This window comes from Columba livia, chromosome Z (genome assembly GCF_036013475.1).
Source record: "Columba livia isolate bColLiv1 breed racing homer chromosome Z, bColLiv1.pat.W.v2, whole genome shotgun sequence".
Taxonomy (NCBI): Eukaryota; Metazoa; Chordata; class Aves; order Columbiformes; family Columbidae; genus Columba; species Columba livia.
The window spans coordinates 30,852,003-30,878,870 of record NC_088642.1 but is presented as its reverse complement, the minus strand read 5'-3'; the positions used below and the strand labels follow the sequence as shown (position 1 = coordinate 30,878,870).

The window sequence follows — 26,868 nt, the reverse complement described above, 5'->3', positions numbered from 1 at the left end:
TCCCCTCCATACTTGACAGTCTGTCATCCTACTGACTGCTTATCATAATCCCTAGGCAAATGTTCTGGGCAACAATTTGCCATCAACGGAGGTTCAGTATATTCCTTAGCATAGGTACATTTCTAACAATGTCCAACATTGGTCCAAGATCCAGAACCACTTGCCAAAGCTCCAGCTGTATCTTTGAAAGCCAGGACAAGAAATAGACAAAAAGTATTACTAAGTTCAGGGTAAAATATGAGATTATCTCTATCTGCATGCCAGTTGGCAGTTTAGTAGAGAAACCAGTCGAGAAAAATCATAGAAAACGGGAATGAAGAACGAGGAATTAAGAACATCTTAATTTATCTCTAGGAGTGTCAGCCTTTAAACACATTTACACCAATTACAGAGACACGTTGCGTGAATTTGGGCAATCATTAAACATCTTTGTACTTCAATTTCTGTTGATGAAACGGGAAGACTGTAATTCCCAGCCTTATGGTGTGGACTACAGGGCAGGAATGTCACACTACACAGTGATGAAGATTATATAATTACCCAGGACCAACAAAGTTTGAACTAATAGCACCCAGAAGACAAACCCACAACCCAAAATGATCTGAACACTGGACACTCTTAGAATGGTGTGGAAATAAAACTAACAGAAGATAGACCATTTCCTTCCATCTGCTTTTTTCCAGCTGTGACAGATGAACAATTTGCCTGCATCTCAGTTATACCATATAGTTTCAAACATCACCTAAAGAAGGAAGAAAACAAGAAAAAGTACTACCACACAAATGTTTTCCAAAGTTCTTCATTCTCTCATATTGCATAGGCTAAGGACAAGTCTTCATTTATTGTTCAATTGATTTGAATCAACTTATATTTGAGACCCATTCAGAACATCCACATCTGTCTTCACCAACAGAAATTATGAGTAAAGGTAATTACAATTCCCTCTTACATTTCCAAAGCCAACTGGGATGTAGTAATGCAGACATTGTAACCCTTACTCGCTCATGGAAAATGGCCCTCTACTTTCTATTGCACTGCATCTTAAAAGACAACAAATCTACACAATCCTCAGAGGTAAAATTTGATGAGTTCTGAAAATAGCCCAAATATGCCTGATGAATACTTAACGCTATTTTAGGCCTTTTAACACTTCACTGTGAGCACCAGACCCAAAATAATTTTCAACCTATCCAAATAACCGTGGTGTTACAGTTCCACATTCCAGAATATGAGTCAACTCCCATCTGAACATGCATGTTCTTGGCAGACTTTGACTTACCCAAAAAGATTTACTTTCTACATACAGATTTCTACAAGCCTCCCAGGCAGCATGAGAACAGCCAACTTCTGTTTATATTTAAAAGCTGCAGACTCCCCTTCCTGTAAAAAATGGTAATTATTATAGGCTAAAGTTATATAATGACACCACATTTTTTTTCTTTTAAGATACAACGTAGATTATATATATATAAATTTCTCTAGTAAAACAAGCTAATTGGCCAATACCAAAACACTTGGAAAAAAACTGATATTACATACAAGATGGACAGTATAGACAAGCACTGTATAATCACCCTAATGGGTTTATCAGTTGCCTTCAGAGCAGTTAGAAAACAAAATAAAATTTACAGTTTTGTTTCTAAAAAAACTCTGGAAAAAAATAAAATTGAAGAAAACAGTTTTATCTGAACAGTCTTAATGTAAAATGCTTGATTTTCATGTTGTGTTTTTATTTAGTGTGGCTTTCTTTTGAAACTGTTAGTAGAATAATTTAAAGATTTCCCTTTATATTTGGAGAAACCAGACTAATAATACTCAGTAGCATCAATGAGTTCCTTTCTAGCCATGTCAAAATGGACAATTTCCTTTGCTACTTTTGTTTGAGGTAAAGCCACACTTTGTAACAATACTTTACTGGAAATTAAAAACCAAAGAGTTGCTTCTTAGTTCACATGTAAGAAATTTATAAATATTTTAATAATTACATTTATGGTCTTTGGCAGTATGAATTTGCCTTACACTCAAGGTGACAGGATTGTTGTCCTTCTTCTGCAGTCAAACATACATGCTTTTAGATGAAACTCCACTTTTTGGTTCAGTTTATTAATTCTGTTATTCCTATTGGAAACACAATCTGGGGGATTGTGACCTATATACATGATATCAGAACTCATCAATGGTTCGCACACTTAATTCCACACACTCAAAAATGAGATGCTAAAAAATAATCAGTACGTATTTGCAGGAATTATTTGACAAGCAATCTGAAGTTAATGAACACTGTAAGAGAAACATTCCATAATTTGTTTATTTATGGTATCTAACGGATAAGAAAATTGTAGCTGGTGCTCAGGATCTACAGCACAATTCCTGGTCACTGTGCATGGTGAAACGGCTTCCCCTGCAAGCTGCCTACAAAAACAGTTGAGCAGTTGGCAAACTGCTCACCGATAATTCACTGATAATAAAGCAAGCAAAATCCAGAATGTAAGTTATTTATAATCAATTCAAACCCAGTGCTTGGAAATATATTCAACAATTTTTATTCATTAAAGAGAAGGAAGCAATCACTGTATTTTTCCCTTCTTTATGTTAAGGACCCTATTAGACATCTAGTTAATTTCTTTTCCTTCCAGCTTTTTCTGCCCTCCTACTCCAGGACAGACACATTTTAGACTCCACAGTTATTTTATTAAGCAAATGTTTTTTTTCACATAATTCTTGACTTACTGTGTAAGTTTAGTTAGAGCAGACATCCAATAGGAAATAGGAAAATAAAGGAAGTCAGCACCTACCCTTTCGTTGATACACACTGTGAATTTCTATTGCTAATATTTTGGTTTAATGTTTATGTTAGAAGACAATTCAGTATCGATGAAAGTGAGACAGCAGTAGATCTGTTCATTTCCACGATGTTGGAGACAGAGAGAACAGGTTTCTCTGTTAAATCCATTTCACCATGCCATCCCATCTGACTCCCATTCCTTTTGAGGACTCTGGTAATTTGCCCCTCAAGGGCAGGCTGCTGATCCCTCACAAGAAACATTTCTCCAGAACACTCTGCAGACAACGTTCTTCTTGGCTGATCTAGCCAGTGAGTGTGGTGAGGGACAAGAATGAAAGCCAGTGTCTTCTAGACATTTTAGAGAGGATTCCAATGCATTCAAAAATCTAACTAGAAAACTTGTGTTTATGCTGTTTCACCTAATATTGTATTCAGTTTTCCCACTAAAAACTGTAGCAGTTCTGTAGCATGGAATTATTCTGATGCCATTCCATGCAGTCCACATTTCACCCAGTAACAATTATTTTTACACAGGCAGAAATACAGAAGCCTGACAGGTCAGTAATTTGCAGGAGGTGGTGGCAGAAAAGCACCTATTGTAAGTCATGCCATAAGATTATCTAAAATCCTGAATTATTCTGTAAGCTTCAATGATGCTTTTTCTTTTTTCTGTCTGCAAATAGTGCCATTGAAAAAACAGACAAGAGAAAAGAAGATTCATAAATTTGTCTCTCAGTCTCATTTAAGAGACTCAGATAAATTGGGGACAGGACATGCATCATCTTTTAAAAAAATCATTACTCGGTTGGGACTCTACAGACCCATCTTCAGTTTGAATATCTTTGCTTGAAAAACATTCTGATGGACTGACATCTACATTAGTAAAAGACCAAACAATAAAGTTCCTGAAACATTTTGCCAGCCATAAACTGATGGGTTTCCTCTGTTTTCCAGCAATTCACAATACCATACTGCCTCAATTCAATTAGGTTGGTTAAAAGGCATTTTTCTTGCTATACATGCTTCTCAATTGTGGAAATATCTGTAACTAAAACAAGATTACACATGACTGGTATTTATGGGGGCAGTTTTACTGTATTGATAATTGAATTTCAAGGACCCAGACTTACTTTTTTTTTCCAAAGGTCTTTCTGTAGAAAAGGAGATTTGTTAACTGAAGTATTTCTCAACTGACAGCTGTTTAGTACCCCACTTCCAGAGGACAGATGTCTGCATCTTGAAAACCAGCACCACTGCCAATAGCAAGCGTAAAGACTTTATACAGAATGTCAAAACAAAAAGCCAACATCAAGGATAATCACCATAGCATCAACCCAAATGAAGTCTTCTGGTAAGCACAACACAATCAGCCAGAGCAACCCATCGTAACTGTCTGGTATTCAGCTTCCTCCAGGGTGACTCCCTGATGCTTTGCTGTTTTTTCTCTTGTACTCCCCCTTATAACTGGAACTTTTACCAACATTACAAGAGAAAAAGACTGGTTATATAAAACCAAGCTATAAAGAATATCAATAAAATTTAATGTAATAAAGAACTGAGATCTAGCATTTAGTGGCTCACAACAGCGAGGGCAGGAGTAGAGTGACACTCAAAAGTATAGTGAAAATACACTAGATAATGTGGTCCAAATTTTGATGTCTGGAGAGTGACAAAGACTCAGATATCGAATTAGGTCAAATAAGTAAGTAATTTGGGGGGACTGGGCTGGCAGAAGTAGTGTACTAACATCAGTGGTGCACTTTTAAGTGGAAAGCATTAGCTGCTCAACACCCAAACCCAAATGCTTGGAAGCAGAAATGCAAGCATGAAAAGATTTATCGTTTTCAAACTATTTTTTCACCCAAAGGTATATTATTTTGATTTTAAAGTATGACTACAGGAAGATCAGATAGAAAATATACACCTTTATTGACTATATTATTAGGTGCACAGAAGAGGTGGATTAGAAATTGCATATCTTCCAAGATTTTCCACAAAAATCTGCTAAACTACTGGATCTGAATGAGCTGGAAGACTTGAAAAGAGGAATCTAAACTGCAAGTCTGTATGTAGACAAGCTACTTTGGGAAGCATTCCTAGACTTTTCCCAGACTTGGAGTATTCAGGCAAAATTAGCAGCTGAATTCAATGATTTTTCTCCTCTGAATGTTCACTGCATTAGTCAGCCCATCTGTGTGACAAATATTGTTAGCTGGATGCCTTCGTCTAGTCACAGTATACACAGGACATGAAAACATCATAATCCAGAACACTCCCATTCTCAACTCTCATGACCTCATTTCCAAGAAACAGAAAACCCATAGTTGTTCTATATTAGTAGAAACTAATGCACAGGGCATATTTAGCCCATTTAAAATTCTGATTATCAAATTAGCCAAGAAAAAAAATCAGAAGTTAAATATATAGAGAAGTGACAGAGTCAATTCAAGTGACTAAAGAGAGAGATAATTAAAAATGACAGTAAATATTTTAGATATTACAGTATTTACACATAGAAAGTAAATTATAGCCTTCTCTGAAATAAAGCCATACTTTAAATTTTATTTGATACTTCTAAATTGCCATCTACATGTGGATAAATTTTTAAAATTTTATTTGTGTCACTTCTAATCTTAGTGTTTGACATATATACATACAGTAACATACTTAACTGCACTTACCTATCTATTATTGGGCTGCTCTTCTAATTGGGTGAAGTCAATATTTGGCAGCAAGACAACAAAGGCATCTAAGTAATTTTCATGCCAAAACAATGGGTATACAGGCAAGGTCTTATTCACTGGTCAGAAAAACAAGAACAAATTATTTACACCAGTCATCACATATTTTATTTTGTATTAATTGATACGTGTGAGGCACAGACCCACTTGCTATTTGTGGGATACTTAGGAGTTTCTTAAAAAATTGGCAGCTGACTGTGAATGAAATGTCACTGATTTTTGTTTACCTGGACAAGCTGTGCAGAAAATGATACATCTTCACATCCAACAGATCATTGATAAAAATTGCCACATGTCATTGAATACAGATTTTCAGCACTTTGTATAAACATTTTTTATCTCAGCAGAAACAGAGGTGTGGGTTGGCTAAGTCACTTCACAGTGTATGTCACTTATTTTCATGTACTGGAAACTCTGATCACAGAAAATGGTTGCTCATGAGCAAATGGGAGAGCAAAAGTACAGGAAAAAGTTGAGCTACAGCTGCCATCCAACTCTTAACAAAGCTATTCAGGGCACACCAGAAAGAAGTACCACCTGAGTTCAGGAAACACCACCTGTCACTGTTAATCGCATATGCAGCTCTTCGGAAGAAAAAAAAAGAAAGAAAAAGCCAACCAAACAACAACAACAACAAAAGAACCAAACTCAGAAGAAGAAAAATTACTAGGTCCAGTTTGATTTCCACAAACATGTATTAATGTGTTATATTAGGTCCATAAATGAGTCTTTAAGCCACTTTCTCATGTGTGTTAATTTAACATGTAGTCCTGCATACTAACATATGACCTCTAAATAAATCATTTGTATCTTATATCTTCACATGATGAAGATGAAAGCAGCTGGAGAAATCTATATACATACTGTTAGCAAGAGGAAAAGAATGCAAGAACAAGAATGCACACCAGTTCTATCCACTGATTCGTGCATTTTCTTTTATGACCAATTTAAAAGTTGCATGAGGACACGGTAACTTCTGGGGTTGGCTTGCAATGCAGTCATTCACTATTTTCCTAAACAGCCTTTCACATCTCAGTGGAGCAGAACTTTCCCCTGCAAATCCACTAATGTACTGAAAGACTGAAATGGAGCTCAGCGCTTCCAACCAGATAACAGACACCTTAACTATTATTTGTGTTTGCGCTAATAATGGATATGCTAACACTGTTTGGCCTGAAAAATAGCCAGTTCAGCCTGCTTCTCCAGAAAGACTCAGGGGAATGAGCTTAAAAAATATTGATAATATATGTTGGCGTTTCTACTGTATACAATGAAGCAGAAAAATGTACTCACTGAGTGAGTTAGCTGACAGACCTCCACACAACTTCACTTAGATTTTGTGCTCATATTAAGCTGTCCAGCTGGGACAAGTATTCTGCACCACAGTCTATGGTGTAAGCATAACAGGAGTGAGAACTGTCAGAATAAAGGGGGCAGGGATGGTTGTTTTTGAGAATCCAAGAACAGAGCAGTGGGCAGGAAATCTAAACCAGGGTGGAAGCAGTAGGATAAAAAAAGCCCTGACCAGAGTTAACTCTGACACCAGAGTATCCTTATTATCTCCATGAACTGTCTATTTTCAGAATGTAACTCATCTAAATATGTGGAGATTAATTTTAATGAATGACTTGCTTAATATTTAATCACTTTTCACAATCACTCACCACTCATGAATATGCTTCTAGCCCAGATGCCCTACAGTAACATCTTCCTTAAATGCAAGATAGCTCCAGAAAGCAGAACAGATGGAATTGCCTTTCTTCCTCTCCACAAAAAAGTCGGATAGGTAGGGATGAAATGTTCACACTATTTTCCTATTATTAAGTATGATAAAAAAAACAACAAAAAGATCAATGTCAATGCATATAAAGGTATTTGTGCAGGTGAAAAAAAATCATGTGACTTCTGTTAATCTCTGTATCTGCCTTAAGGTGTCTTTTTTGTTAAGCTCCACGCTCTAATATTTCCTCATATCTCAACTCCTGCAGAGCATGTACCTCATGCACTTTTATCTTCTATATTCCTCATTCATTCGAACATATGCTTCTTTGCATTTTGGCAGTTCTTCAAATGGGATCATTTGAGAAAGGCTTACAGTTAATGACTTTAGCCTTCCAAAATAAAATACACTATCTCTTCAAAATCTGGCACACTTTCCCTTACACTGACAACCACTTCTGTTAGCCAGACTATCATTCACATAGACAATTAATTTTTAATTTAAAAAAATCTCCAAAACTGCCACACTTTCCCTTACACTGACAACCACTTCTGTTAGCCAGACTATCATTCACATAGACAATTATTTTTTAATTTAAAAAAATCTCCAAAACTGCCACACATGTGTATGGAACATAAGAGGATACTGTTTCTTAACAGAAATTCTTCTATATGTATAAAAAGCAGTAGCATAGAGCAGCTTTTGTCTTTACCTTCACCATTAATCCTTTCGAATATATTCTCACCAGAAAAAGGAACAACACTGACAGTAGCTTAAACAAATTGTGAGAGACTTTTAGGCAGCTTTATAAGATGAACATCTCCAAAGTGCATGTGCAAATGAAATTCTCAAATAAATTCAAAAAGGCTGATGGATGAAAAAAAGGTGAGAAATCTTTTCTATGCTGCATTCAGGTGTCTGGATCAAACAATTACCAGTTAAGACTTGAATAGGTAGAAGGTCATAGCCGTAGTCATACTGTAAAAAAATAACTAGTTCCAGATTCAAAAATATTGGATATAGCTCTTCAGATATTTTTTATGGAAAGCAAATTAATTCTTACAGTGTACGTGCAGCTAGAGTACATAATTACAGTGATGTTAAGGTATATTTTTCCCTCCTATATGTCAATGAAACATTGGTGTTTAATCTTTCATTCAGTGTCTTGCAGTTTTCATATCAAACTGGGACAAGAAAACTGCACTCAGAATGAAATAATACCACCATGTAAGTTTTATTTCCATTTTTACTGATAATGGTTGGGAATCAAGAGGCAGCATAGCCTTTTGCACGGAACTGGAAGCAGAACACTTGCTGCAAATAACAACATTTTTCCTTTGACTTAGTGAAAAAAATGGAAAATACACTGATACAGACTTCCTAGCTGATACCTCTGTTTCAACAAATCTAGTGAAAAGGCTATTCTCCAACATAATTGAGATTGGCAAGACTTTTTGTCAGTTGGCTTAAAATACAAAGCAGTTGATACTTGAAGTCTACTGGTCACCAACCAAAAAAAAAGTTTTAATAGGAGTTAGTGATGTCCAATTTTTAAATCACTGGCCCTGATCTCCTTTTCTTCCCTCAATTGCAGTGCATTGGTGGTAAAAACAGTAGCATAGTTCTCTTCATTTCAAAAATGCTTGCAAGTCCAGATATTCTTCTGTATTTTTGTTCTTGATGAGTAAACCACATTGCCATTTATAAGCGAGATGCAAAGCAATGACCTTTTCCTTCCTCCCCTCCCTCCCTCTCTTCCTTTCTTCCTTCCTCTCTTCCTTCCTTCCTCCCTCCCTCTCTTCCTTCCTCCCTCCCTCTCTTCCTTCCTCCCTCTCTTCCTTCCTCCCTCTCTTCCTTCCTCCCTCCCTTCCTTCTTCCTACTTTCCTTCCTTCCTTCCTTCCTTCCTTCCTTCCTTCCTTCCTTCCTTCCTTCCTTCCTTCCTTCCTTCCTTCCTTCCTTCCTTCCTTTCCTTCCTTCCTTCCTTCCTTCCTTCCTTCCTTCCTCTGCTTCTCAAATGTCTGCTAGTTAACTGATCTCTTCCTCCTCAGGCACCATTTTTCCAAGAAAAATTCTTCAAAGTTCAAAAGTGAACATAGAAATAAAGCGGAATAAGCAGAAGTTTGAAGCTCTATGTGAAAAATGAGAAAGAGAGACAGAGAGAAAGAGGGAAGGAGGGAGGGAGGGAGGGAGGGAGGGAAGGAAGGAAGGAAGGAAGGAAGGAAGGAAGGAAGGAAGGAAGGAAGGAAGGAGGGAAGGAAGGAAGGAAGGAAGGAAGGAAGGAAGGAAGGAAGGAAGGAAGGAAGGAAGGAAGGAAGGAAGGGGGGAAGGAAGGAGGGAAGGAAGGAGGGAAGGAAGGAGGGAAGGAGGGAGGGAAGGAGGGAAGGAAGGAGGGGAGGGAGGGAAGAAGGAAGGGAAGGAGGGAGGGAAGGAGGGAGGGAAGGAGGGAGGGAAGGAGGGAGGGAAGGAAGGAGGGAAGGAGGGAGGGAAGGAAGGAGGGAAGGAGGGAAGGAAGGAAGGAAGGAAGGAGGGAAGGAAGGAAGGAAGGAAGGAAGGAAGGAAGGAAGGAAGGAAGGAAGGAAGGAAGGAAGGAAGGAAGGAAGGAAGGAAGGAAGGAAGGAAAAGAGAGAAAGAGAGAGAGAAAGAGAGAAAGGAAGATAAATAAAGGGAGGAAGGGAGAAAGAAGAAAGAAAGAAAGGAAGGAAGAAATATAATTCAGGGGCACAGTGATCACATTTATATATCTGTACAACAACTTAGTCAGTAGATGTTCATCTTCCTGAGTGCAAGTCTGCTTGGACACTTTTCTCCTGCACTCTGAATGACCTAGTACACTCTACAGATAGAATAAACTCAAGCAGAGTCCATCTGTCTTCATTTTCTACATGTGTCTACCGGGAGATATAAAAATAATGTATGCCTAGTAGAGTTTTAAATACATTTATTGAAACTGAAGCTACTTCACTGCAGCATTTCACAGAGTGACCATTACCTCAACTTTTGGAAAAACACAGTAAGAGCTAGGCTTGGGGTTGAATGGCTGTGGAGAGCAAGTCCTTACAGCAGAGCTTTTCTACAAGCCTTCCATTTATTCTTGTTTCTACTACAGAGCACCTACTCTGAATCATCACCTCAAAGAACACAATCTCTTCATCATTTTTGCCTTCCTCACTTTGCCTCAGAAAAATAAATTCAAAACCACAGCCTGGAAATTATGGGGAAGAAAGAATAAATTTATTTCTTATTTCCCAACAAACTGGGACCAAGGGGTTGCTGCCCCTACTCATAGTCAGGTAGAGAGTGCATTTGAAGTCTCCCACCCCTCAGGAAGTGTCTCTGATATGGGGACATTTATACTCTAGATTGCTTGGAAATGTAATTACTGTACTCCTCAATACTCTGCAATGAGCTTTAAGGAAAGAGATATAAATTTGAACCGCCTCACGTGAACAAGTTATTTGAACTCTCTTATGTCCAGACCTAGTGTGGGTTACTGGACAAAAAATAACAGCTGTTCCCATTACCTTTGTGAAGGCAATTCTTCCTTACTGTGGCATTCATATCCTCTCTCTCTCAGCATCATTCCTGTTTAAATCCATCTACCCATCTGCTCCCCTTCACACCTTTACATAATTTACTAGTAGAAATAATCAAATTAAAAAAGGAAAATAATTTTCCAAGAGGACAGCATTTTGTTGCTTTTTAGTATAAATTTTCGTATTCTTCAAGAAACTTACAAAATGTTTTTCTGAAAAGCATTTTCCCTCTACCAGAAACATATTATTTTTTCTATATTCACTCTCAAACTACAAAAGATATAGGATAGAATAAAAACAGACACAGAATTTATATCTTTATGTACATACGATATATTATTATATTAATACATTATTTTAACACAGCAATCTTGTCCTGAGATGCTCAAAACCATTCTTCTTCAAGTCAACCTAAGCCACAGTGCATACTCACAAATGTAAAGAAATTCACAGCTATAAATATAAAAAAAACCCACAAATGTGAAAGGCAAGACTAATATCAGAAAACATACATGAACAACGAGCACAGGCAGTAGGAAGATCACAATAATAAAGTAACATTACTTGGCACACTACGGTACTCACATCTTGCCACTAATTTAGCTAACTAGGTGGGAGCAAAGGAAAAATGCTACCATGACACTGGTAACACCACAAGAGGCGGTGAAAAGGAGGATAAAAATCAATAGAAGAATATTACAGACGAAGCTGCCAATTTAAAAATCAATCATGCTAGACAGACATTGTTCAAATTATTATTATTTCATCTTAAAGGTTTTTTTTCTGAAATCCATGGAAACATACTGATACAAATGGAGGCTGAGCAGGAAAAAAACTTCCTGATCTCTCTGAAATTTCTCAACAGCCCCCATCACTTCTGACATCCATTTGTCAGGTCACAAAACAAATCCAAGCTGTTTCACTCAGTGTAGCTAGTGACATCTATATACGATGTATTACTAATATCATCAATATGTGCTATATTAAAAAATCTTTTCTTAAAACAAATTAAAAAACCAGTGTTACTGCATTTCATTCTGTAAAAAGAAAATAATACTGAGAATCAGCACAAATTACTCAGATCTTCTCAAGCCTAAGTTATGAAAATTACAGAATCATTAGTCTCCTTGAAAGCATACAAGCCCCTCAGCCAAGTCCCTTGACAGTGATTTTATGCCACTTCTACTATACTGTCGAGCAGCAGGACCTCCAAGTCCTTACCCAGCTGAGGAGCAGCTGAAAAATGTTGCATTTGCTTAAGAGAGCAAGTGAAACTGCCTGACTTACACATATTATTAATATTCAAACCACAACCATGAGAAGCCAGTGAAGAAAATATTTTTACTACTTGAAGGTCAACAAGGCCAAAGGACTTCAGGGGACAAATAATTTCACAGAAGAATCAACTGTTGAGGTAGACATAAGAGAAAAAAACTACTTACATACCCTTTTGTTTAACCTTTCCAAGTGCTTTAGAAATCTCTCCAATTCTTCCCATCTGAGACAGATTTTATGTGCAGATTTTTGAAGAGACTTGCCAAATTCTTCAGTAATTCCAGACACTGAGGTCTCTAGATATTTAGAGTGATTAGTAACAGTTAATAGAGATTTCAGTTATTTTATTCAATTCTGCAGCCAGAATTTTATTGACTTCAGTCTCACTCAGATGAATGAAGTACTACCTACCAGCAAAGACTGCTTTTTTTTGTTCTGAACATTGAATTAACAGTGCAGAAATCACTATGAATGGTTCTTTCTGTTGCCCTGATTCAGAAAATACCTCTCACAATATCTTCCTAACAGATAATTTCTTGGATATTGATGCTGGCTTAAGCCTGTAATCTGTGGTATCCTTTCCCCTGTGTTTTCAGAAACATTTCCTGGATACTGCTGCGGAAAAGACAGAACATACTCACTAGAAACCTCCTAAGTATTACAGTAATTCCTCTTTCACATATTTTCTTAAGCCTCCATTTTATCAATGGATTCACTTAGATACAAAATTATACCCTGCTCATCTGAACAGTCTTTTCTTTCTTAACTAATTTACCAATAGTTTTCATTTTCTGAGCATTAGCCAACCATGGCTTTACTCACCAATAAAACTGTTTCTTCAATAGTTCTAGACTTTAAAAACACAGCTGTAACATATCTAGTCCTTTGGAAGACATTATGGGTAGTAAGCAGACATCATGGAAGGAACTTCTAACTTACGTACGGAGTTATTTGCATAAACTGAAAACTAGAACACTCTTTCCTGACAGTATTACCTTTATAATCAATAAAAAGACTAATGAGAATATATCAAATGTCCCTTCAAACTATCAAGCAAAAGGATCAAGGACATCTGTACAGAATCAAGGGATAAGCTTGAAGGAATTTATTTCAGTGCAAAAGCTGAAGTGTTTCTTTAAAATACTGAGCCCTTGAGAAAAGAGGAAAAAATGAACATTTAAATGATAGCAACTCAAAATGCTTTCCTATAAAGCTGAAGACAGAAGTACGTTATTTCCCTAGGCTGTAAAAAAAAAAAAAAAAAAAAAAAATCCATACAGAGAAAATATTTTCAAGCAATATTAAAAAAATAAGCTTAAATGTTAATGATCTGGGTCCAGCTATATTCAAAATGAAACCTACAAGATAACATAGGTATACAATATAGTAATGCCACAGAAGCAGACTTTTGCAAAATTAATGACATTAAAGTAAAACTATATGGAAAGAGACCATATCACTACATTTATGCAGGTCACATATTCAAATATCTTTGATGACTAGAAGGAACAAATAGCCTGTAGCTAAAATCAAATCACAAATGAAAAATAGAAGGGGATTAAAAAAGGATACTGTAAATAATGAATAAAGAAAGACACCTTAAACACAAAAGCAATCACTTGTCCAAGGTCAATTTAGAAGTGTTTTCAACTATCAACAAGACCACAAAAATCATAAATACATGAAAGATCTACAGTAGCCACATGAAAATAAATATGGGAATCTTAAAGAGCAGAGAATAGGGTTTTGGCAGAAATAAATCGTTGGCTGATGTCAAGAGAACTATGGCATATTTTCTCGGCAGAATATCTGCTCTTGCTTTCTTACATCTCTAAGAACTATACATGGTTTTGTTTTCCACAAACTTGCATTTTTCATATAGAGCTTTTTTCTGATATTTCAGCTTCTTCTAATATACCAGCTATCAGCAACATCATTAATGGTCAGACTGAGCAGAGCTTTTCTTGAGTATTTTGATGTCCTCAGAGAAGGAATAACTTATTTGATTGTGCTTTTACTTGATGGTGAACAGGCTGCTTACTTGATTGGAAGTCAGAAAGATTCCTGGTTCAAACCGCAGTTGAAACCCTTTCCCACTAATCAAGCTGAACAGTTTGTTGCAACTTACACTCACCTCTTCCTCAGAAGAGTCTCAATCCTGCTGTTACAATAGCACAACTAGGACTAATTCCCTGTGGGTCAGGTGGCTGCTTGCTCTACTCTTTCACTGGTATTCTGAAAGCACGGGTGTCAAACTCATTTTCACTGGGGGCCACTTAGCCTGACAGTTACCTTCAAAGGGCCAATTGTATTTTTTAGGACTATATAAATGCTCTTTGAAAGCAACCATCAGGCTGATGTGGACCCCAGTGAAAATGAGTTTGACATCCCTGTCTTCAAGGATTCAAGAGATACCCTGTGATTATTAGACTCAGTCTCTCTCAAATAACAAAAAGACCAAAAAGATGGATACATTCATTACCTTTATAGTAATATTGAAGAAAACACTGCAATTCATATTAGAAAATACTCCTACAGGTAGGAATTTCTTCTAGATCAATATTAACAGGGAACAATCATGTAAGTTGCACAGACTACTAGTAAAAACAGAGATCAGGGCATTTTTCATTCCTGTGTAATCTGTCTGCATTATAAACATTTCTTCACTTTAAATATGAACTATGTCTTTTTAAACTAAATGCATAGTAGTGAAAAATAAATATACATGAATAAATATAATTATCTAATGGAAATAAAAGAGCAAGAGAGGAAATACACTTCAAGCTAAATTACACCAGGATAAAAATCTGTCCTCTCACAAACATCCGAAAGACTCACTGCACAAACACATTCTGGTAATGGCCCAATAAATGCTGATGTGTGTGAGCAGTTCCTACTGCATACAATGATTTCTACATGAAAACCACTTACATGGGAAAGAAGGGAAAGGAAAAGAAATAGAAAGGGAAAGGGAAAGGGAAAGGGAAAGGGAAAGGGAAAGGGAAAGGGAAAGGGAAAGGGAAAGGGAAAGGGAAAGGGAAAGGGAAAGGGAAAGGGAAAGGGAAAGGGAAAGGGAAAGGGAAAGGGAAGAGGAGGACAGGGGAAGGGGAAGGGGAAGGGGAAGGGGAAGGGGAAGGGGAAGGGGAAGGGGAAGGGGAAGGGGAAGGGGAAGGGGAAGGGGAAGGGGAAGGGGAAGGGGAAGGGGAAGGGGAAGGGGAAGGGGAAGGGGAAGGGGAAGGGGAAGGGGAAGGGGAAGGGGAAGGGGAAGGGGAAGGGGAAGGGGAAGGGGAAGGGGAAGGGGAAGGGGAAGGGGAAGGGGAAGGGGAAGGGGAAGGGGAAGGGAAGGGGAAGGGAAGGGGAAGGGAAGGGAAGGGAAGGGAAGGGAAGGGAAGGGAAGGGAAGGGAAGGGAAGGGAAGGGAAGGGAAGGGAAGGGAAGGGAAGGGAAGGGAAGGGAAGGGAAGGGAAGGGAAGGGAAGGGAAGGGAAGGGAAGGGAAGGGAAGGGAATGTTTAAAAACAGAAAAAAAATAAAATAATCTATGAGTATTGGGTCAACATTTCCAACAGCTATTTAGCAAGTGCCAAAGAACTGAAGCAGACAGACTGAGCAAATAAAAATGTAGAGAAAGACAAACAACGTTGACTTGAATTCCATCTGCAGAAGGAATCCTGTTAGCCTCTTTCTGAACAGACACATAGGGCTGTATCCAATCCGCCTCTACAGTCGTAATTAGCAGGCTTCAGATGCTGCTCAGTTGAACCGTTTCTCTCTGCTGTGGCAAATTCCTCAGTATAAAATATATTAAAACAAACTCAATTTCTTTTAGAAGCAGCTGAAAAAAGCATTTCCCTCATCAGAGGATACGTAAGTTAGTTGTAGCCACATTGGACCTCAAAGTACAGCTGTATACAGACAAACCATTTAACTTGTTCAATATTTTCCTCTTTCTAAGGATTTTTGTGCTTTCTTTTAATCAAGGGCCAAGTACTCTGATTTAATTCAGAGTATTTTAATATGTATTGGGCAACGAATTTGTCCTTTTAAAACAGTGAGTTACGATTCATTTACCCATTCAGAAAAAAAAATATTAATGGCAGGTGTTCATTTTCATTTCTGTGATTTTGTTGAACTTTGTGAATCTGACCAATAGGTCGTTTTAAACTATGAAGACACCAGGATGTATTCATCCTATTCAAGGGAAAGAGGTCACAGGCCAAACATCACAAGTCCAAAGCACCCAAATGCAGTTTGCAGCTATGTACAAGCATTGAGTACCCTCCTTAGTCTCCTATATTTTATACCAGGCACCTAAACAGCATCCAAAATCAATAGGTTGACTTTTCACCTTGATTTTGTGGAGCTGGATGGTACACCATGAATACATAATTACCAAGATTCAATCACCAAATATTTCTCTATTTGAGCATACCTTCCACCGGAAGGAGCAAGCTGAAATGATATGCTGCAGGTTTCCACACCTCTCCATATGAACTGAGCAAGCACCCTGTTGTGACAGCAGCTGCTACTCTCTGCTCTAATGGATGTAGGCTTGGAAACATCCTTAGGAGACAGGACTGCATCTGCAGTCACTAGACTTTTTAAATCTTAAAAATCACATTCCCATGTTCTACCAAAGGCCTGCTGCAAGTTTTTTGAAAAATTATTGCTGTGCCCTGGCCCTCCAAGAACAAATCACCTTTGTGTTTGCTCAGCAGTTGTGCTTGCACTGATCATCTGTATCAGCTGCAGTGCATTTATGGGTGTTGAAATGAGAACTAGACTTCAGCAATTGGATGTCCTCAAAAAAAAACACTAAGATGTGTTCTATTAAAAATTGTCAAGGCAAAGGTACATCCACATGTTAAAGCACAGAGTTATGTCTCAAACACAAGGTAGCCTCCTCGCAAAGACAGAGGACGAGAGCAACACACATCCACCACCCCCGGAGCTAGTTCTCTTGCTGCTGTCCCTCCAAGGCTGACTTCGTGCACTGAACTCCTCCATCACTGGTTCTGTTGTACAGTAACAATGTTTCAATTTTCACCTGGTCCCCTCAGTGGTCTTGACAGCATGTTAACTTTCCAAATTCCCCAAAATAAACAGCCTTCTGTATAAATTACGAGGACTTGCTGAACGTTTACTTTCCTTCAGAAGACTCCCAGGACACAAGTAACGCTGCATGAGTGGCACTGAAGTCTGTGTTTTCTGGAGAAGATCACAAAAAACACCAGCTTGATTCACCACTAGAAAATTCAGGAAACAGAATAGCCTCCTTTTAAAAATTTGTTTTTATTATTTGTGTTTTCATTTGGTCACTTCACATTTTTTATTTGCAACAGCAAGGATTGCATTCCAAAAGTTGGCTGCCCTAGCTAAAATTAGGTGGCCACAAGATCCTAGAAGCTGCTTGTGGCAGCGTTAGCAATCACCCAGCATCACAACACAGCCCTTCATTTCAATCATGTTTCCTCACTTGGTCAGTCTGAGCAAAACACTTTTTTTTTCATGCTTTTGAGACAGGTCTCATGAAAACACGGTTAAAAAAATTATATAACCATCTTACAAAAGATCTGCTGGTAAGGGTAAAAGCATCAGGGAGAACAGCCTGGAAGGGAGCACGACACAGCACTCCAGAGAGCAAAAAAAAATGTTTAGAGAAAGACAGAGACTTGGGAATTTCATTTGTCTTAACCTGACCAAAATGACACCAGGACTAAACAATGCAAATTATCTCAGCCATACTCTTCCTGTATGTCTTGCAGCAAAGCAGCTTAGCCTTTCCTCTGTGTGTGCTGCTATGTTTACATAATCAGCTCTGACTCCGTTATTTAATGATGTGAAATACAAACATTTCTTTATCATTTTGCAAAATATTCTGTGTAATTAATCTCTCCCCACTACCACCTTTTACTTTCTGTGTTTTTTAACCACAAGGTTTCACAGTTAACATTACAAGATGACAAGGGCAATTATTATTAAAACAGAGCAGAACAAAGCTATGGTAATGAGAAGAACTACAGTTCATTCACTGAGGTTCTGGCAGTGATGAAAGGAGTAAACTGAGCCTACCTTTCTTTTATAGATAACAAAGCAATTACAACATGTAAAGTAATACAGAGAAAATAATAATTTACTGGAAAACTGAGAGAACAGCAGGGTCTGAAAAATACAAAGGAAAACAACTTGTATAAAAGATAATTCAGTATATCAAAAATTATTATTAGTCGGTGACATATAAAAAGTGCCGGGATGCATTGCAAGCAAAACCACTATTTTAAAAGGAAATCCTGCTAGATGGGGCTGAGCGGGGAATGCCACACACCACAAGTGCAAGTGCTTTATTGAATCTTACAAAGGGATAACATGTTTTGGTATCATACCATTTCTCCATAGAAAGCAAAGGGCTGTGTGAGGACCCAAGAGAAAGGCCATGATCCAAAAGCAACTCATATACACTGGGAATGGAAAACTTCACAGTATATGAGTCAGTAAGCTCAGACAGGACTCAGACGCCACCCCTCCTGAACACCAGCCACCCACAGGCCACCTCCTCCAGCTGAGATGCTGGCAATAAAAACTGGTTGCACATTCACATCACATCACCTTGTCTTCTGATTCCAGCAACTTGGCACTCCTCAAGATCAGCAAGCAAACAAGTGCAAGTCTTAGTTGGAAGAAGCTTTTGCACAAGAATTTCACACAGATTAGTCTGAAAGCCACAAAACACTGCATTAAAATCTAGGATTTCCTAGGCTCAGCTCCCATGTTTTGGCAGCACAGAATCATGGAATTACAGAATCATAGAGTCGTTTGGTTGGAAGAGACCTTTAAGATCATTGAGACTGACTGTAAAACTAATGCTGCCGAGTCCACCACTAAACCATGTCCCTACGTGCCACATCTACACACCTTTTAAATGCCTCCAGGGATTAATTAGAAATAAATAAAAAACATTTAAGAAGAAATTTGAAGCTCAAAAAGGACAAACCACTGTTTTAGGCTCACACAGCAAGTAAACAACAGACCCTCAGGTCCTTCTTGTGCTGGGGTCAACCTAGTGCCCTGCCCTGTGAGCTCTTTGTATTTGTGGCAACCTCTCTTGGTGTGTCAATATCTTTTAAAATATCATTCTGTTGCCTTCTGCTGGGTTAGAATTGCCCTTTTTTTTTCCTACATGGAATTTCTTAAGTATTCAAAATGGGACAGTAGCACCTTCCACAGAAAATGAATCCAACAGATGAGTATCTTCCTCACCCTCCTGACACACAGTTCAGCACGAACATTGCAGACTGAGATGCAGCATTAACTCCATAGGCAGGGTAAGGAGCTGAGGCTTTATGCAGTACTCCAGCAGATTAGGAGCAGGAATAAATGCCAAGTGACATGGGTTCCCACCCTCTTTCTGAACTTGTTTTATTGCAGAGTATAACCCCTATGAGTCTCAATTCTCCCACTTGAAAAAGTGAGATAATTACACCTCTGTACCTCACACGGACTCTGTGGAGATTAAATTAATAATGTTTGCCAAGTGCTATGTAAGTGCAAAAAATTGCTAAGGTCACTCAGTATCAGAAAGGGGACCAGAGTCCAAGGTTTTATAGCTCTTGGCCCCATATATAATCCATAAGACTTTCCACTCAAGCAGTTTCATTAAATAAATCAAAGACTCATTTCTTTACTGTTTAGTATATGAAAGGTCCTAGGCAGCAGTTTGTTCCAAAACTGATTTCTACAAAACAAATAAATTTTTAAAAAGTAAAATAATCCATTTCTTGAGCTGCCTAACTACTCACTAAGATATTTTTTTGTGAGGCTGAAAAATTTTCCGCCAGCAGTTTTATCTCAAAAGCAAATAGTTTTTCCAAATATATTAAAAAATATTGGGTTTTTTTTCAAAAAAAAAAAGGAAAGATAAATCTTGTAGGCATCTAAGAGATGAAACCTTGTTTATTTACAAAGCTACCCTAGGACCATGTCACTTTTTTCTGTATTTTTTGTTTTAATGTCAAAAATGCTGATTTTTATAGGGTAGAAAAAGGAGTACAAGTTTTTCTGTCTTTATATTTGAAGAAGCACTTGTTCTTCGAAAAAAAACCCAAAAACTAAACCCATTAGCAATCCTTAATTTCAAAGTATACCATTACAAAGAAGATTTAAACATGGTATAAATATACCCTTAATAAAATCTTGACCCACTGATTTGGAAGATGATTGGAGGAAAAAAAAAGGGAAAAAAAAAAAAAGTAGAGAGAGAAAAAAAGAACAGGAATAATTTGTTAGATCAAACTGGCCCACAAATGAGGGGAGGTACTATGAGCAGCTTTAGTCTTACAAGACAACATGATGGAACCAGTTGCTATTTCCATATATCTTCTCTTCCAGCCACATGCAAAGAAGAGTAATAGTTCTCTGCTATATAGTTTAAGAACTGGCAAAATACTTCTTAATATCCCTTCCAGTCACATGAAGGACAAAGCTCTCTGAAACATATTCCATTCTTTCCTTCCCTGGGACTGGACAGGGGAGAGAAATACTGTGCCCACTTTAACAAGTTAACTGTGCCACAGAAATCCAGTATAATTTGCAAATGTCAGACCCCCAGCAGAAGATTTCCTCAGGATAAATCAATTTAATATTCTAACATTCCTGTTAAAGAAACGGGAAGCATGCCTTGAAGTTCACAGACAAGATTACCCTCACAGTTTCACCCAGACTCCAGGCTGTTTTCTAACCTCCTTGTCTGCAGTGGAACAATTTGTGACAGTGATTTTAAAATAAGATATGTCTTTTTGGTGTGCTTTGCTTGTTGTTTTTGTTGTTTGAGTAGGCTAGGATGATATTTGAGCATCATTTTCCCCACCTCTCAATGGTATTCCTAGCTACAGTTTTAATTCTTGATATTATGAGCTCTTAAAAACGGACAAAAGCTAAGTTTGACATTGGACAGGATAATTCTATTTGCTCAGAATTAGAGTACAAAAGAAGTTACACCAGCAATGTTGACATATACTCAGACTTCTTTTAGATAGGATATCTTCTTGTGAAAATCTCTCACAAGTTCTGAAACCTCAATAACATCTAGTTTTACTTTCTCTTCATTTGCAAAATAAAACACTCCATCTGGAAAACAATACTGTTACTAATACTAGTGATCCTCAATGTTTATTTTTAAAGAAAATGCACAGAAATAAAGATCATTATGTTACCCTGGGCCTTGCTATTTCAGCAACAACTTTATAAATGCTACTGGTAGATAGCTACTGGTGGAAAGCAGCAGTTAATTTGAAAATGAGGATGTAAAAATATAAACATCTTGGCTTGAGCCAAGTAAGGTTTTTTCACTTCAGAACAGGAAAGAAAGATTTGCCATCCATGTAGCCAATAGAATACAAAGCAGTACTATTATTTATGAAGCTGGAAGAAAGAGCTCTAATTTAAAGTGAAACATCAGTTCATCCATCTTTAAACAAACAGGCTTTCTCATGAAGATATCAATTTGAATTTGTTTTGGCTTGCTGGAGTAAAATCACTAGAAGAAGTGTCTCACATATTTCTGGTTATGCACAATATACATGAAAGAAACATGTTTAACTCCACATTCCTGTTTGCTTTGTAAGCCATGTTGGAAAGTTCTCAAGTATAAAACCCACGCGGTCCTCAGCATTTACTTTCCAGACTGACAGTCAATTAACGTATTTCCCAAAATGTAGCTATCCCTGAAGAGGCAGAATGACCCGTTTCTGAAGTGGTGAGAGGGGGGAAGCATTTAAGGTCTATTTGGTTAACCAGAGGCTTTACAGGGAATATATTTCATCAGTTGATGAGATGGAATGAAATGCAAAACTTCTTTTTTCCTTCTTGAACATCTCCAGCTCCATCCCTGAACACGCATATCTCAACTCTGCAAGGTGAATGTAAATTATTGTGATAATGTCACAATAAAATAAAAGTTTCATGCTTGAAATCAGCTTGGTGAAAATAAACAGAAGCGTCACATACAGCAATGCCTGACATGTTGCGCAAATCATGTTTAGTCCCAGGGAGACTGTATCTTTAAAGGAAAGCACATTTCAGTTTCAGTACATTGTCTGGTTCCTGTCTCTCCACATTCCGTGTATCAGCACTGCAACTATTACTTGAGCTAATCTAAAAAGAAATAACCTACCTATTCAGGAGAAGTCTGAACATTTCACTTAAGATTACATTCCTTCCTTTCCATGTCAGGAACAACAAGCAAAACCCAATACCCTGAGCAAAGAAATGATAATTCAAAGAGAAAGAAAATACTCTTGACATTTTAACAATAACAAGTTATTAATATAATTCACTTCAGTTGAAAGAAAGTGGAATACATTTATGGTACAATCAAATAAAGGTTAAGTGTATTTTGTGTTTTGCTCTGCATTAAATATAAATATCTGTCATATCAGATCCTAGACTAGCTGTAAGCACCTTCTTAAAATCCGTTTCTAGCAGAAAGGAAAGCAATTTGAAATACCCTTTCTACAAATGACAAAATCCAAATCAGGTAGTCCTCATATGGAATAGCTCAAGAAAAACTAACATAGCTGTTCCTGGAAAGGTTATCCACACACTGGGAACATCACAACCTCCTCAATAAAATTGATGCTATTAAGATACAGTACCCTTGCAGCAGTTCACTTAGGACCAGTTTCCCAAAATGTAGTAATGTAAAACAGACCTGTGCCTTCCTTTTTTTTTGCTTGCTTTATTTTATCCCTTCCATATTCTGCTCTACAAAAACCACATATTTTTCACACATGAAAATATTTAACCAAGAAAAACATCACTGTACACTCATTCATAAGAATTTTTTTAAAATGGATACTCAGCAGTTACATACTGTATTATAAAACCACAAGACAAAAAATAAACACATTTAGTAACAAATCAAATGTTATCCTTTCCCTCTTTTTAACTTGTAAAAGTAGTCTGTCTGAAGGAAGCATGAAGACCGAAGACAGTAGGGCTCTGTCCACTTTCATCAGTGGTTTCTTGGCTCTTTTCTGGGACACTTCCAAGCCAGCGTTTGAAATGCCAATTTTTCCTACAGAACTCAGGCCAAATACTAGTCTCCTAAAAGTAAAGGAAGCAATGGCATTTAGGCTGGCTCCCCCCTACACTTTCTTTTTGAATTGGCCACCGACACTACAATACTTCTGTTTTAAAGCTAGGAGATATGAACTGTCACCACTAGTAACACTCTCATTATTTTGAAAAAAAAAAAAAGATGTGCTCTAGCTTTTGGGGATTTTACACCATTCAAGATTTGGTGATTCAAAAACCCACTTAGGATTCATAGTCCAGCCAGTAGAGTGCTTCAGTCAAGGACCAAAATACACGTGCTACTATTTGCTTTACAACTATCAGAATTATGTACAAGGTTGACTACATAGATAAAAGCTCCCATACATTTTTTCCTATAGCCTAACAAGTCACTAAGAAATGAGTGGATGTAACAGAATAAAGGATATTTGTCAGTGGCATTTCTCTTTCTCTAGCATGCTTTTCTTTAAAAGCTCAAGAGGTAAAGCACTTCATAGATGCGGTGCGGAAAGGACTTCTACAGAAGGTGGGAACCCTCCAAGTCAGAACAAAAAAGGAGACATGAAAGGCATTTATGTAGAAGTGTTCTTCAACTGAAAGGAATTAAATGGAGAAAGCTGAGGAAGGAAATAAACAACAGGGAATAACACAAAAGGATACAGAGGGGAGAAAAACTAGAAAAAAGATCTAACGAGAACTTCAGCTGCAAATCCATGCAGTATAAAAGTATACAAAGGTAACTAGAAAAACATGTTTAGCCTGTGAATGGAACATGTGGTTTATTTTGAAATGTGGTTTTTGCATTAGAAAGACCATTCCAACATCAATAACAGATACAGGTTTACTCACTCTACAGCTATGTGTGAATATATGTGTACAATGAGTTGAAGGTTATATTTAAGAAGGGAAGGAATGCAGCCAGAACTTGCTAAGGACAGATGTATTTTGTGTGCTGCAGCTCTGAGCAAAGCAGAAACTTGTAACACTGCCGACATTTGCAAGGTTTTAAAAGTCACCAGCTCTGTTCAGAAAACATCTGCAGAAGCCAGCTGCACATGGACAATGCCAAAGAGTGAGGAGAAAACAAGCCAATAAATTTTTCTTTTTAAATCAAAGATGACAGGCTCAAAGGCTGTTGAACAGCCACTTTCTGCTGTAAGACATATGAAACTGCTGCAATGAGAGTAAAAGCGGAAGGTGGAATGAATACAGAATTATACTAATGTGAATGGAAAGTATACACATAAGGAAAGCAACCTCAGTGGGAAATGCAACAAGGCAATTGAAATAGACATCACCTTAGAGAAATACTTCACAGCCTCGTATCTGCCTCTGATGCTCACTCTGAAGTGAAAAACAGACTGAAAACAATCTAACTCACTTCCCTACACAGGAGGAAGACAGGCTCCCCATAAGAACAGCAATTTTCCTGCATGGATGGCACAGGAGCAGTTGTATAGCAGGAAGTATGCCAGAGAAGGGAGCATGAAAAGGTCTGCTTAGATATTAATTGCTCTTCAGGGACAACTCAATTTGGAATGTCATCCACACCTTTTTGCCTGACCTTAAGTAGGTATTAGGTTCTGGATGTGTTAAAAGCCCAATGACATAAAAAAATAATCAAACACTAACAGATGTTAAGCAGCTGCAGCTGAGGCAGCGTATTTGCTTTTGAATTTGCCTACAAAGGGAATGAAGGTAATACTAATATAAAGCAAGGTGGCAGTTTAAATCTCCCCATGAAGACTAAAAGGATGACCTCAATTTCCCTACTGCTCAGCTGAGGACTCTGGCCTTTGGTTTAGTTGGTCAAAATCGTCCTGTGAAGTCACATTCAACCCCATTGAACACTTTTGGCTGAAAAAAAAAATATATTGAGGAATAATTTTTTTCTTTAAAAATTAGCAAATTGAAACCTCTAATTAAAATGTACACCTTTAGTTATTGCAAGACAATACATAGAGCTTTACCATGGTTTCTCACTGAGAGCTAAACAATACCTAAAAGTGTCTGTAACAAAAAAACAAAACAAAAATCAACAAACAAACAAACAAAAAACAAACAACAAACACTAACACCCTGATACCTGGAAGCCTGGAAGCAAAAAGCTATGACCAACTCCTAAGATAATAAGGAAGATGAAAATTTCTGGTTTTGGCATTTTCCTTATACAGAGAGAATGAAGATGAGAGAACGTAGAAAAAAATCATACTTTCATAAACTGAACTTGTATCTAAACATGCATTTTCCAGTTTAGAACCTTTGCATTCTTTTTTTTTTTAAGGATTGGCAGGAGACCCAGATGATGGAAACCCAGAGGACTGAGCTCTTTTTGCAATGGCAAAACAACATATTTTCTTGAAACCATATTTATATGAAAACTTTCTAAAGCTAGCCATTCGAGCTCAGATATACCAAACTTGCTTTCAGAAATGAAAGAAGAGGATAGCACTTTTGCTGTAAGTGTTGTAATTGATCATTAGGTCTTTAACAGCCCACAAATACTTGATCATGTTAATGATATTCTTTTGGGCTTACTAGAAGAAACCTCACAGCTGTCTGTGTTTTCCGTAAGGGCTGAATCACTGATATCAGATTATAGTAAAGAGAGTGGCCAAGAACTGAGCGCAGAACAGGATTGAAATCTGTTTCTTATTGCGGTTTTTTGTAAACCATTTGTTGACTTTCGTTTGACAAGTTACTTCTGAGGCATGATAGAGCCAAATGATGAATATTACGAGCTTGTCATTTTTTTTTCAAATCACTAAAAGCCCAAACAATTGTACTGAAAGATTTCTGTAACACAGTAAAGGTGCTCTCTGTAAGTCACTATTAACCAAGCTGCCACTAATGACTTTGACACTGACTGGAGTTATATATTATCCTCATCAGTCACAGTGTATTTGCTAGGAGGTAGCCTGCACACTTTCACTCAGAAAGCATTCAACAAAAACACTTTGTGTTCTCCTGGGAAAACTGACTATGTATTTATATCTTAGGGTGCTCATACCACAGTTAGAATGGAATAACTCAGGCTAGCATATCATTGCTGACTTTAAACTGTGTAATTCAGGAGCTGTATCGGGACAGTATTAACAGCTGGCCAAAAAGTGAGCCAAAGACATGCCTTTCTGTACAGGGAGCAAGTCTTTGCCACATTATGTTACAGCTAATCTCCGTGAAGGCAGCTAATTTTAAATTAGTGTGGTGTCTACTGGAGATGCAGCCACACTTCTGACTACTTCAGAAATGTTCCGTACAACAACACACTAACACGAAACAAAACAAAAGTGAACAAACAAACAAAAAAGACAAAACTTACTACAATCACAATGCATATACCTTCTTACCGTGCTCAAGGACAACATGGATCAACACAGTAGCTGTGGGATATTAAAATCAGTGGTTACAATTGCTGCTACTTTTAGTAATAGTGTTTTCTAAGTTTCTGGAGAGGGCAGCTTTGTGCAAGACAGGAAACTAGAAAGTGAGTTGCAATAATTAAAATGGATTTGCCATTTTACAGTAATTTTTGTTTTCCATTTCAACTTCAGACTTTAATTTTCTTTCTCACTTCATATCAATTTCCATTTCCCTTGTTCATGCTAAAAAAAACCACAATCTGTGAATAGTCCATTAAAACTGGAGTAAAGTAACAATGGGACAACTGGTTGTTTATACTGAATTTCACAGTAACAATCTTTAGGAGACAAAAAAATCTTAATAAAAATTCACAAACTAAACAA

The 26,868-nt window shown here is 37.5% G+C and overlaps 1 long non-coding RNA gene across 1 annotated transcript in view; it reads right to left on the bottom strand.

Moving 5' to 3' along the window:
- Positions 1-1,146: 1,146 nt before the first annotated feature.
- The window catches only part of LOC110361867 (uncharacterized), a 51,526-nt gene continuing 25,804 nt past the window's right edge, over positions 1,147-26,868 (bottom strand). Inside the window, exons 3-6 of the long non-coding RNA XR_010468813.1 lie at positions 12,227-12,351; positions 5,467-5,585; positions 3,916-4,038; positions 1,147-1,380 (exon numbers count right to left, since the gene is read on the bottom strand). This is a non-coding gene — a long non-coding RNA (uncharacterized LOC110361867). The remainder of the gene's footprint in view (positions 1,381-3,915; positions 4,039-5,466; positions 5,586-12,226; positions 12,352-26,868) is intronic.